The sequence below is a fragment of the Thunnus maccoyii genome, chromosome 20, assembly GCF_910596095.1.
Source record: "Thunnus maccoyii chromosome 20, fThuMac1.1, whole genome shotgun sequence".
NCBI lineage: Eukaryota > Metazoa > Chordata > Actinopteri > Scombriformes > Scombridae > Thunnus > Thunnus maccoyii.
The window spans coordinates 12,289,688-12,302,203 of NC_056552.1; the positions used below are offsets into that span (position 1 = coordinate 12,289,688).

The 12,516-nt window shown below is 38.3% G+C and overlaps 1 long non-coding RNA gene across 2 annotated transcripts in view; it reads right to left on the reverse strand.

Annotated features, from left to right (window-relative positions):
• The window catches only part of LOC121886482, a 154,585-nt gene that overhangs the window by 127,958 nt on the left and 14,111 nt on the right, over positions 1–12,516 (reverse strand). The gene's annotated exons all lie outside the window — the stretch shown is intronic.

Below are 12,516 nucleotides of genomic sequence, written 5' to 3' on the forward strand. Positions count from 1 at the left end.
TTGACAATAAGACAAATTATCACCAGGCTTAAAGTAAAAGCCCTGTAAAGTCATCTAAAGTGTAATTTTGTCTTGTTTTGAGTCACAGTCACATTTGATCATCATTTAAAAAAGTCAGTTAAACCAAATAACATATAAAATACCAGTTTACTTTCTACCAAAGATTTAGGCCCTCTTAAAACTGTTCAGGGTAATGCGGTTATTTTTTTTATTCTTTTTTAATCGGTGCTTTGAGCATCCCAAACCAAATTCCACTCACCACCATTGTATTGTGGTGGAGGCAAAAACCTCAGTGGCAGATATATCAAAATCTGTACAAAAAAAAAATTCTTTCGCAACAAATCTCATGTGCAGAGCCAAACCAACAATGAATTGTTCCTGCTTTCATGTATTGTGCGTGTATCCAAAGTCTGATATATCTCATTCTTCTGTGCTGTAGACCTCCAAAAAACTATTAAAAACACTTCAATGAGCAACACTGTTGCACTGGGTGGCATGTTCTCTGGTTCTTTGTTTAGAAACAGCTCCAAAGACTAATAACAGCAATCACGTTTTCAATCTCTGGAGAGTAGTTCCATGTAAGGCAGATGTCACTGAGCATGTGCTGAAACGCAGTTCTGTTTACAGAGCTCAGCTAGCTTGCTGTGCTACATATCACAATCTCTTGACTTTGCACTAGTTCACTGAGAAATTAACAATGTAGCACAAAGCGTGCGACCACTGACGTGTTTTCTTATAGTTTTTGGACAACAACAGTGATCTACGGCAAAGAGGAATAAGATATATTAAAATATATATCAGGCTAAGAATACACACACAATACTTGTAAGTTGATCAATTCATTGTTGGTTTGGCTCTGCACATGAGATATGTTGACGGTAAGAAAAATATACTGTAAGTGTACTCAGGGAATTGCAGCAGGTCTCTGGTCTGTGTGTCAATATGTCTAATACCCAAGTAGATCAGAGCAGACCTGCTATCAGCTCTAATCAAACGGGTTTGTCACGTATGTCTCCTAGGGATCTGCTCCAAATATATTTAATTCCTTTTAATTAGACCTAAACCTAATAAGTAGCGCTTATAGCTGATAAATGTTTGCTCATAAGGCTAAGTACCAGTATGATTAGACCTTTAAAGTGCTCCTTTCATAATCTTTAATGGAAAGGCCATGAAGCACGTTATACTCAGCTGGTTAAGTAAACATCAAAGTAAAATTACAAAGAGCCTCATGCAGACACGGAGAGCTGCTTTACGGCAACAAATGGCTGCAATATACTGTAACACAATTTATAGCACAAAGTCAGCCTTTGTTTTTAATAACCTTGATTTATATACATTTATGTCAGTATATATTCCTTATGCAAGCTGCAGTCAATTATATTTTTACTTTTTTGCCACCATCAAGCAGACCTATGAAATATTCCCACCTGCCCTTCATGCCATAACATTTGTGTTTTTATTTTATGAGGAAAGCTGGTGGTGACTCATTTTAATTCAATTGCATGAACCGGAGGCACAATCTGTTTTTCATGTTCACTGGCTCCGGCTGAAAACACCTGCCCTGTTCTCACAGCTAATATATTAAGTAGTAAGTGGCTGAGCAGATGTTGTAGGGTCAGCAGGGAGTCCAGGGCCTATAGAGCGCTCAATATTTATTGGACCGGATCAGAAGGCAATGACATGAGCCGTCTTCTCACTTGATAAATCACGTTTTACATACAGGTAGAAGCCAGAGCATGCTCTACCCTCCTAGAAACACCTTTTCCAATTTGTCAGCCTCTAAATCGTTACAAGGGTCTGATCAGCAGGTATTTTTTACTTCTAGAAATGCATCGCCAATCAGGAGGAAACCTCTTGGAAAAACAGTTAACTTGCAACTTTCTTACTGGAAACTGTAACACGCTGGAATCTTTTATTTGTGTTTGCTTTGCGATCATTCATGGAGATCAAAGCCCCGTGCTTAGGGCCTCGGTGTCAGCGCAAGACATCGATGACATCTCCCATTCACACCGAGTCTTCTCCTCACATCTCACATGCGCTCAGTCGTCACATCCCACAACAAAGAGAGACGCCCCGAGTTATCATCCATCAAACCGAGCCTTTTATGGCCCATCAAAAGACAATGAACTGCCAGAGTGAAAGGAGTGTTTGCAACATGAAGTGACAGCGAATACTCCAGACAGAGATTAAACAGTGCTGGAAATGAGAGAGCTACATAATGTTTGGGTAATTTGTGAGAATTAGACGTTATGATTCATCTTTATGAAGGGAAGGAAAGCTCAGATATAAGCACACCACGACTCCCTCCTCTGATATTTCAGGCATCTCAATTTACTTTGGTTTTGAAGTGTAGGCTTCATACGGTTAAAGAGTGGAACACTGTTTTCAAACATCATCAAATATCTTTAACGCCTCACTTCTAAGGTATGAGCAACATTTTAAGATATAAAACAGACCTTCTAGGCTTATTTTCCAACAAAGCATCCCGTTTATTTCATCTACCATCAAAGAAAAAGGAGGTTAAAGAATAAAGAGAGCTACTGGCAGTACAGTACATCATTGTGTACAATGGAAGACTTGCAACATAAACCATCAACGGGTCTTTGTATGTTATCTCCCATGGATTATTCCTCTCAAGTCAACCATCAAGCACTGCGGGTATGCGCAGTTGTGGTGTGCGCCACCACGTGCAGCGTAGATTTTGCTGAAGCATTCAGGCTGAGTGAAACAGGACACCAGCATGATTATACTGTATCCTGTCTGTTTCTGATTTATTGTGACAGCAGAAACTCCCTGCAGAATCATGTCGTCAGAGAAACGCTGCTGAGAACGCTCAAAATTGCTAAATATACGACCGCATATCTACTAATGTTGAACGGAAACAGACGGCTCATTTTTGGCTTGAAAAGTAACAGCTGTGATTTTTTTTTTTTTTTTTTTTTAAATCTACAAGCGCTTAAAGGGGTAATCCTCAAATTTTAACCACTAATGAGGAATTTGATGGTTTTGATCCTGTTCTGCAGGATATCTCAAAATGAATGATTGGCCATGAACCAAGGTACAAGTGATTAGTATACTAGTACGTACAGTGCTGTATACAGTATATACACACACCAGTATATACAGTTAGTATTTAGCAAGGAATTGGAACACAGCAAGTGTCCACAAATAGAACAATCACAAATCAAGTCTTTTAATCTGTGTACTAACTTGTTTTCATATTTTTTCCAGTGTGATCACACCACAGTCAAATACTGCTTATAAATAGTATGTACTATGGTGTTGGGACAAAGCTCAGGCATTGAAAGGTCGTGAATGGTAATTTGAGTCCTAGAACAGAGCCCTGGAACAGCTCTTTCACATACGTAATGAAGGAGTTGAGCTGTGGCTGTCTGTGGTGGTGTTTGTCTTCAGTGATTCACAGTCTTCAGTCTTCAGTCAGGTGTAAGGATGTTGCAGGCAGAGCCGCCTTGAAAAATCTGTCAGAACTGCTTCCTTGTGTAACCCACCACATATGGACATTGGACAGGACCTTCTTATTACAGATGAGGGTCAGATGGGGTCTGGTTGACTCTGGGCCTTGTCGTTCTTGTTTGTGTCTAAGGAGTCTTGTGATGCACGACTGTCAGAGCCAGCCAGGAGTCTGGCCAGAGGAATTAACGCTCCGCAGCAACTGCATGTGATCCTCCCTTGCTGTGTTGTACACTGGAACATCTTAATAATTGTTTACCGTTACAATGTCTCACCGCACATGACGTTATGCACAGCTCTGTGTGCTATTTCAGGGACACTAGTGAACGTTTATGCATATTTTGCTTCTCTTGTTTATCAATTCTCTGCTGTGAAAATTACATTTAAATTATTCTAATCGGACACTCTGCAGTAAATTATCTCTGATATTATCTTGGTTTGTGATCCCCTTAAGGAATAATTGAAAATATACTTAATACTCTCATTAAAAGCTTCCCTGAATAATGTGCAATTGTTGCTTTTCGTCTGTCAACCATTGCATATAATTGTTATAATATAGGTTTGTCGAGGAGGGGAAAAAAATACTGCTTATAGTGGTATCACCTGAACACAGCACTTTGAGCATGAAGGGAGGCATTATTCAGAATAAATGGATTATCAGGAAAACCAGCATAAATGACTCAATAAAACTGTTAAGCAGCCAGCCAGCAGTGGCCAACATGATTAATGGCAGGCGTTCCAAGACTGGATTTATTTTGTCTTTTATTTCTCCTTTAATGACTAGCCGCGAACACCACTCTTAATATATCGCCCATGTTTCTAGATTACCGGTGACTAATGAGGATTCAAAATGGCCGTTATCTACATTAATGTCTTTTTATTTGAAAAGTCAATACTGCCCGTGTGTGTATATGTGTGTGTGTGTGAGGAATATTCTAGTGAGAGCAACTTGCAGTGATCCATTATAAGCCTCCCAATTAAAAGGGTTTTGGAATGCATTAAGGTATTTTTAATGAGTAAAAGGTTGTGTCGTTACATTTGTGTTTAATTTTTTACCTCTATTGATATTCTTCATTCAGATAACAGTTTTGCTTCTCCATTAATCAACTAGATCTACTAAGTATATTTACTATCCCTCCCTCTACATCTACATCTGAATTATTAAAAACTTAAAGGTGCAGTGTGTAGAATTTAGTGGCATCTAGTGGTGAGGTTGCAGATTGCAACAAACTGAACACCCCCCCCCCCTCCCAAGCATGTAGGAGAACCTACATGCTGCACCTTTAAGGGCTTCAAGATGTTGTCACCCATTTTCTCCGTAGAGGATCAATGTTCTGCATTTGTGGGATAAATGAAGCTATACTTTACATGTGGCTGTTTTCAAAGTGGTTTTAGCCCATGGAGGTACAGTGCATTCTTGGTGCAGGGCCTCTCAGAAGACCTTGTGTTGAGGCAGGAGATATAGCTCAATTTAATGAAAGAGTCCAGCTCTGTAATGACCCCAGTGATTCATATATTCGTAAAGGAAATCAATCCCACATCAGCTAAGTGCAGAAACAGGATCTTCTACAGCCTTAAATCTTGGCATTGGGTAATATACACTAAACTGTAGGTTACATTAAACCGGAACATGTCATCGATGTGCAGAATAAGACAGATGAAGTTCATTACAGAGCTGAAAACAGGTATAAAGACAAAACATTGACTCCAATAACGGGCTTTAGAGAGAATGTAAAACCCAGGCCCAAGGCAGTGCTTTGTCAGACTGGACTGTTGTGCCACCAGACTGTTGTTCTTTCCATCTATGATTTAACACAGCAGAGCATGGCTAGATGGCACCCGGGAGAGGACTTGATTTTCATGTTTGCCAATCTTCTTTTATACCTGCCCATGGTGACCATAAATACACTTTTATGCCTCCCGGAGAAATGCTTAAAGAAGCAGTTTGTCCCAAGTCCTGTATAGACTCGTGTGGCAATATTCTTGATTGATGACAGCAGCAAAGTTTAGAAGACACCCCGGAGAGTTTTACCAATCTCGTTTGTTTGGGAGTTTTACATTTGAGCATAATTCCCGCTTGGCTGTATTTATGTGGGTTTTGGACTCCTTTATTCGGTCTTTTGTTCCCACAGTTCACTAATGAGGGAGAGCACCACCAGTGGTCATGGTTATCTCAAAGTGCTTTTTGTTAGGGGGCGGAGCCAAAAACAAGAGGACATTTTTAACATGCTTGGCTAGTGGACAGTGAGCTCTTGGTCAATTAACCCTTTTCATGATCATTGATGGGTTTAGGCTGCATATTGAGTCACAGTCAGGTGAAAACTAATGAGGGCTGCAACTAACAATTATTTAATCTAAAGATATTTTTTCTAAAATCTCAAAAATAATGACAAATTACACTATCATTGCTGGAGCTGTTAAGTTACTGTGTTCTTAAGATGATCGATTTTGTCTGATCTTGTCAAAAAAGGTATACAGCAACTTGCAATGATGTGAAATGGTGACAAGGAAGGAAACTTTTGAAAAGTTAACCAGCAACCAGGTAATGTTTAGTGTTTATACTTAATAATACTTCAAAGTATGCGATCAATAACTAAAAGTCTGATAAATACATTCAGTGTTTCAGCACCAGTAAGAGCCTTTTATCTCTAACTTTTGGTAAATTTTCATGTCCTTGTACCCACTGAAAGATTGAAGCTCCTTTGTTGTGTAGTCTGAGAAAATTCTTGGGTTCATAAAACATTTGATGGACTATCGGCCTTTCAAAATGATACATGAGATTCAAGTTTTTCTTAATTCTGAAAAACCTAACAGTATTAGTAAACTAATTTTGGAGATGAAATAAGAGTTTGAGTGTTGACATCAATCTCCAACACATGAGTCTTGTGTACTTCATCTTCATCAGTGCAAATGGAAACATTCTCTAAATGATAATCAAATTAAGTTGAGTTGAGTTCAGTAATCTCTGTCAAGTGACTGCTGCTGAAAAAAAGCATATTTTAATAAAAGAACAAGAATTACTGTCAGTGTCACTACCATCTCGCCACCTGCGTAACCCCTATTCAGTGGGCACTTACAAACTGGGAGGTCTGTCTATAAGACAGAATGACCCTCAGCCAAAATAAAACCCAGCTGGCTATACATAGAGAAGCGGCCCTTTAGCTTCTTCTGGGATTGATATATGGTAGCAGCATGGCAGAGCAAAGCCGTCCCACCCAGCAGCTCTAAACTATCATAAATACCTCCCACCAAAGAGGAAGGTGGGTCAGTGCTGCAAACCTTTCCCTTATTATCACTGATCGTCTTTCAGTGGAACAGCATTACGATGATATGATCATATTATGTTGTATCGTTTCACAAAATTCTGTTGTCCAAATGAATGTAAGTTAGTAAGTTTTTGTTTTACTTGTGGGAAGAGTTTTCTCTGAAGTAATGCCTAACAGCAGATAACAACTCAATGCTTTGAACATCAGTTTTAATTGTTGTGATTTATATTGTTTCTTATTAATACTGAGGTTTTGATTTCAACCATACAACTAAGCCCTTGTTTCACATGAAGTATAACCTGTTCATTTGTCAAACATCATATTGAGCTACTAATGACACTTTCATTAACAACTTAGGCTTTCATGTCACCACCTTATTCTTATGCCAAAGATACATTGATTGGGCACTGACGCAAACAAGGGCTATTTTAATACACAGGATCAAATTCATTAATTGCTGTCATCACATCAATCCAAAGCCAAGCTGAAGGAGATGACACCCGGACAGAATTAACATCGTTCAACAAATACTGCATGAACAATGTCATCGCTAAAACAAGTGAACAGCTGATAGAGAGTGAGAGCTTAAGAAGAATACATTGTAGGTTAATGACAGACAGAACAAATACAGACCAATGCAGCAGCGCCAGACTGAAAGTATTTTCCTGCACGCTGATGTTTCAATGATTGAGACATAATTAAAATAATTAATAGTCTAAACTAAGAATACACTGATCTCATAACAGAGGGGGAAAAGGTGGCTGGTGACAAGTGACAAGTTTTGGTTATTTCATGTGAAAGATTTCTTTATTTGTGTTTTTGTAGGTGGTCTTCTCACCAGTTTGAAGTGGGTGGCGTTCAGTTGGAGAAAGGTCACGTGTTTCCATGCATGGATCAGGTTTTAGTAACATTTAAATCATAACAGTTGGTGGGTAATTTGCCTCTGTTGCCAGGAAGCTATCAATCAAATATGATCAAACCACACCCACACAGCACTGATGAAGCCAATTAGCTGAATTTTTCAGTGTTAAACTCTTAATAAATAATAATTAAGGATGTTAACTAAGAAAAACATAAGATTTGAAGTCAAGTTTTGAGGCTTTAACAGTTTGTCTACACAGTTTGCATTAGCAGCAGTAGCTTCAATTCTCTATCTAGATAAAAAAATTGCCATGATTAATGAAAATATTGACAGATAATCATAAATTGCCCACAAGCCTGTGGAATGATCCAGAGAAGAAACTGACAGTGGTGCTCTGAGCAAAATAAAAAAGACTGAATCAGACTGAACAACCGGCCCACATGGTTACCGAGATAGATACACTGTAATGTAGCATTTAGAGTCACATTACAGCGCCTTATGCTTTCCCAGTCAATAACAAGATGATTGGTTGGCAGTGGCATGTCTAGTTAGCGGGACATTGTCGCGCTTGACATTTATCATAGCTGCGGGGTCGTGAACTTGAAGCTAAACAGCAACTGAATCATTAAATGTGAACGGCTGCAGCTTTGCCGTCTCGGAGGCACTGACATAAGTGTTTTCATGCTGAAACAAGTGACTAACTTCCGCTAAGCTAAACACGTCTTTGTTCAAACTGGGACATTATGCGCTAAGAGGGACATATACTCCGGGGGTTGGCGAAACAATGGTTGCTTTAACAAGCGGATTATTTGCTGCATTTGATATTAATACCAATTACTATTATAGATGGATGTCTTCCTGTAAATCAAATCATGTGTTTTGTCTAGAAAAGCCAAAAAGGAACAATGATTCTTATTAAGAAGGGATAATATCCGTACATCCAGTGCTGGCTTATACTCTGTTCTTGTGCTGGAATTGGAGATATTAACTGTGGCGTAACAACTGTGGTATATCCAAAAACAATTTGTAATGAGATCGAATTGACTATATAAAACAACAATTCTATCATGTTTTGTGATCCTACATCTGAAAACATTTCCACAGTGAATGGATATCAGATAAATTAATTCAGTGTGCAGAATCTGTAGCTCCATAAAAACAATCCAAAAAGCTGTATTTCCACTCTTAAGCTTAAAGCAAATAGGATGTTCAATAAAAACAATGCACTGGCCCTCTCTGTTAAAAAAATCAATAGCTAGAGGACAAAGAACCTATAGCCATCACTTAATTCTCTTATCAGTGTGATTTAGGGGACAAGGATGATGTTAAATAACTGTAAATCCTTATCTTTGACTTTGTGGGTGGTTTATGGCAGTTTCAACAGCAGTTCAGAGACAGAATGTCCATACCTTCTGCCGGATACACAATTTATAGCTTTATTACTCTTTGTCTAAAAGAGCAGAGAAACATATAATTGAAAGGAAGAGATAGCAGGCAGCGGATGGAAGAACTGGAGAGGGGGCACACAGGAACTGAGAATCATCATTGCTAGAGACATATCATGGAGACAGTTTTATGGCTAAGGAGCCGGCCTCGGTTTTTTGGGGCTCGTTTTTATGAAACGAGAGAGATCCAATTTTCTGATTCATCTGCAAACGGTCCCGATTGAGTTTAGTATTCTGACGCTGGGCTTCAAACTGGCCTACACGAGCGTAGAGGTCACTGAGAGGGCTCGAGGAGTTGAAGTCATGAGTTTGCGCTCACACTGTCACAGGCCCGCTCATATTTTTGCCCTCAGTGACAACCAGCCTATTGTTCTCCCTGATAAGGCTTCAGTGTGCACAGTAATGGGAATTAAGAAGGGCATAAGTCACGGAGAAATTGGGTGACAGCAGATCAATAGATAGTGGTGGAGCCTCAGGGACCATTAGTGAAGAGGACCCCTTTGTTTGTTCACTGGTGGGGAGAGTTAGTGGATGTTCGGTTGTGAATTAACTGTCGAAACTAAGAACACATTAAGCTCAAAAGAGAGGAGGAGAAGGTGCTTGGTGACATGAATTCATTAGCTTGACCTATGTGTTTTTGAAAACAGTGAGATGTCATTATGAGGTCACATCAACCTCCTTGTTCTTTTTTTTAAATACAATCTGTTGTATTTGGGCTGCAATGCAACTATTTGAGTCACAACTATGATTATTTTGGTGAATCTGTCAAGTATTTCATTCATTTTATATTATTTTCTTATTTTCTTACTTGCCTGTAAGTAAGTGATATCTACCCAAGCAGATAGTTATGGTCCTCAAAACAAGGGAAGTGAATAGATTTTTTGTTATTCTGCTCAGCATTTAAAAATTAAATCTAAAAAATTCCACAGTAAAAACTCTTTCCAGAAATAATGTCCCAGTTACTCTGGATAACACATAAAAACACACTGTAAATCGTTTTCTTTATGACTATTTCTTTCTTTCTTTTTACAGCATCGTCTGTGGATTATCAAGAGTTACCAGGTTACTGATTCTGGAAAGAGGTATTACTGATTAATGTTTTTAAATTAAACTTCTTATGCTGGGAGCGCCATAAACAAAATTCCATTCACCTCCATTATACTGGATTTCAGGCAGAGGTCTCAGAATCTAAATCTCATATCGCAAAACCTGGATAAGAAAAAGCAAAACCACCAACCCTTTGATAATTTAATCTTTTCATCTATAAAATGTTGGAAAACAATGAAATATATCCATCACAATTTTCTAGAGGCCAAAGTGAGGCCTTCAAATTGCTTAGTTTGTCTGACCAGCAGCCAAAAATCTGTTCAATTTACAATGAAAGCAGCAGACATTTGAGAAGGACACTGCGGTTATTGTACAGTTTGTGCTTCAACCACTACACCATGTTTAGCAAATTTCCTTGAAATATGACTTAAACAATAAATCAATCGCCAAATTTCATTTTCTGTTGATCAACAAATCTTTTCACGAATGGTTTCAGCATTAAAATCAATTCTGTGATAAATCAAGAAAATCTGTCGGGTTTGTTAGCAATGCTGTTTTCACTTTTCTTTCCTTTGTCTACAGGATAAAGAGTGCTCTTACAGAGAGCATGTGTGGCGTATGTTTTTATTGACTGTGGGAAAAGTGTACAGTGTGATTAGAGAGGCCCTGCAGCCCTACACTGGAGCGAGAGGATGGAAATGCATTAGCCCTAATCTTTACAGTGTTCAAAATGATTAGCCAGAACATGTGACAACTCTGATAAAACAGATTCCCCCATTAAGTTCTTAAGGCAAATGCATATTGTGGCCATCACTCCGAGACATTCCCACTTAAATGCACAGATAATTTGTTGTTGCATTGCATTATTCCTGCCCCATAACCAGACCCCAGCTGAGTGAGCAATGTGCCAATGATAACTAAAGATATTAATTAGTATATCACGATGGCGGCACATGCATTTTCACTATTAATAAATTCCAAGCCAGCGGGTTGTGATTTAATTATGAATTATGTAAATGGTTGCCATGAATCATTTAGGTCTATGCATTATATTAGCTAAATGGGAGAGCAGAATGTAGGCATATCACTATGATGAGGATTTACACACTCGAGTGATGACAGCAGAACTACAAGAATATGTAGTGACTAGATCACAACTTCATGTAGGCCCCCCTGCTAATGGCAGAAAATATTTCGCATTGATGAATTATTGACTAGAGATGTTGTTTAATGGCTATTAAAGGGTCACATTTGTAGGTCTTAGGTTTTAAGAGTTCTTTGGTGTGTACATTAAGATTCTAGCACTGCATAATGCATTATTATAACAAAATCACTCACATCATGTCTACCGTACATTTAAGTATGCTACAGCAAAGAGAGGAATTGTATTTCATTTAATAAAATCTAAATAATAAGAAAATATGATGGTGAAATTGTGAAAGTCTGTTACTGTATCAACAACAAGTAATTTAACAAGCAAAAATGCTAAAATGTAAATTTCTCTTTAGACTGTTGGTTGGATAAAACAAGTGCTCAAGTTATAAAACAAGTAGTCTCTGGGAATTTGTGATTGGTATTTTCATTTCTCTGGTTTCAGTTCCCCAAATCGCTACTCATGTCTGACCTTTTCAGCGATTCCAATAACTCTGATGTGGTGCTTATTGACGTCTGTTTTTCCCAATTGGAGAAACAATCAACCAATCAAAGGTTTGTTGGCAGGGTCGAGATTGACGACGTTATCGTCATGTGCTAGAGTCAGAAAATTGGACAGAAAATGGCGACGAGTGTGGATTAAAAGGATGCAGCTATACAGGTTTTTGCTAGTCGACCTACACAAGTGACCAAACTTAAATCTGCACGTCTTCGATTGTTGTGAAAAACATTGATATAACTGCTCTTAGCACCTACTTAATTTTCAGTTGACACAGCTTCAGTGTCAACTGAAAATTAAGTTGGTGGGACAGACTCGTCACTCGCTGCTGATTGGATAGGCCAAAAACAAACCCAAACAACTCAACCTCCCAACAAAAACTGTCTTAACAGGAATATGATGTCATGCTGAATCAATTAAGTTCACTAAAAGGCAATTCAGTCTGATTATCAGTCTAATTTTTCACTACATTTTGACATTTTATAGAATAAACGGTTAATTGAAAACTACAAATCAATACATTAATAGATGACGGGAAAATTAGTTTCAGTCGTAAACCAATATAAGGGATAAGAAATAATCTGCCAATCACTTGTCTGACAGGCACAAGTATTGTGTAACAGCATAAAAGATAGAAGCATGATGAGAAAACTGAACACTGGGTGACACTTTGTGTGTATTTGGACATTTTTTTTATTTTATTTTGTAGTGAAATGTATATCAAAGTGTAGTTATCTACATCAATTTTTTTTTTACCACTTTTCTTCTTGTCAA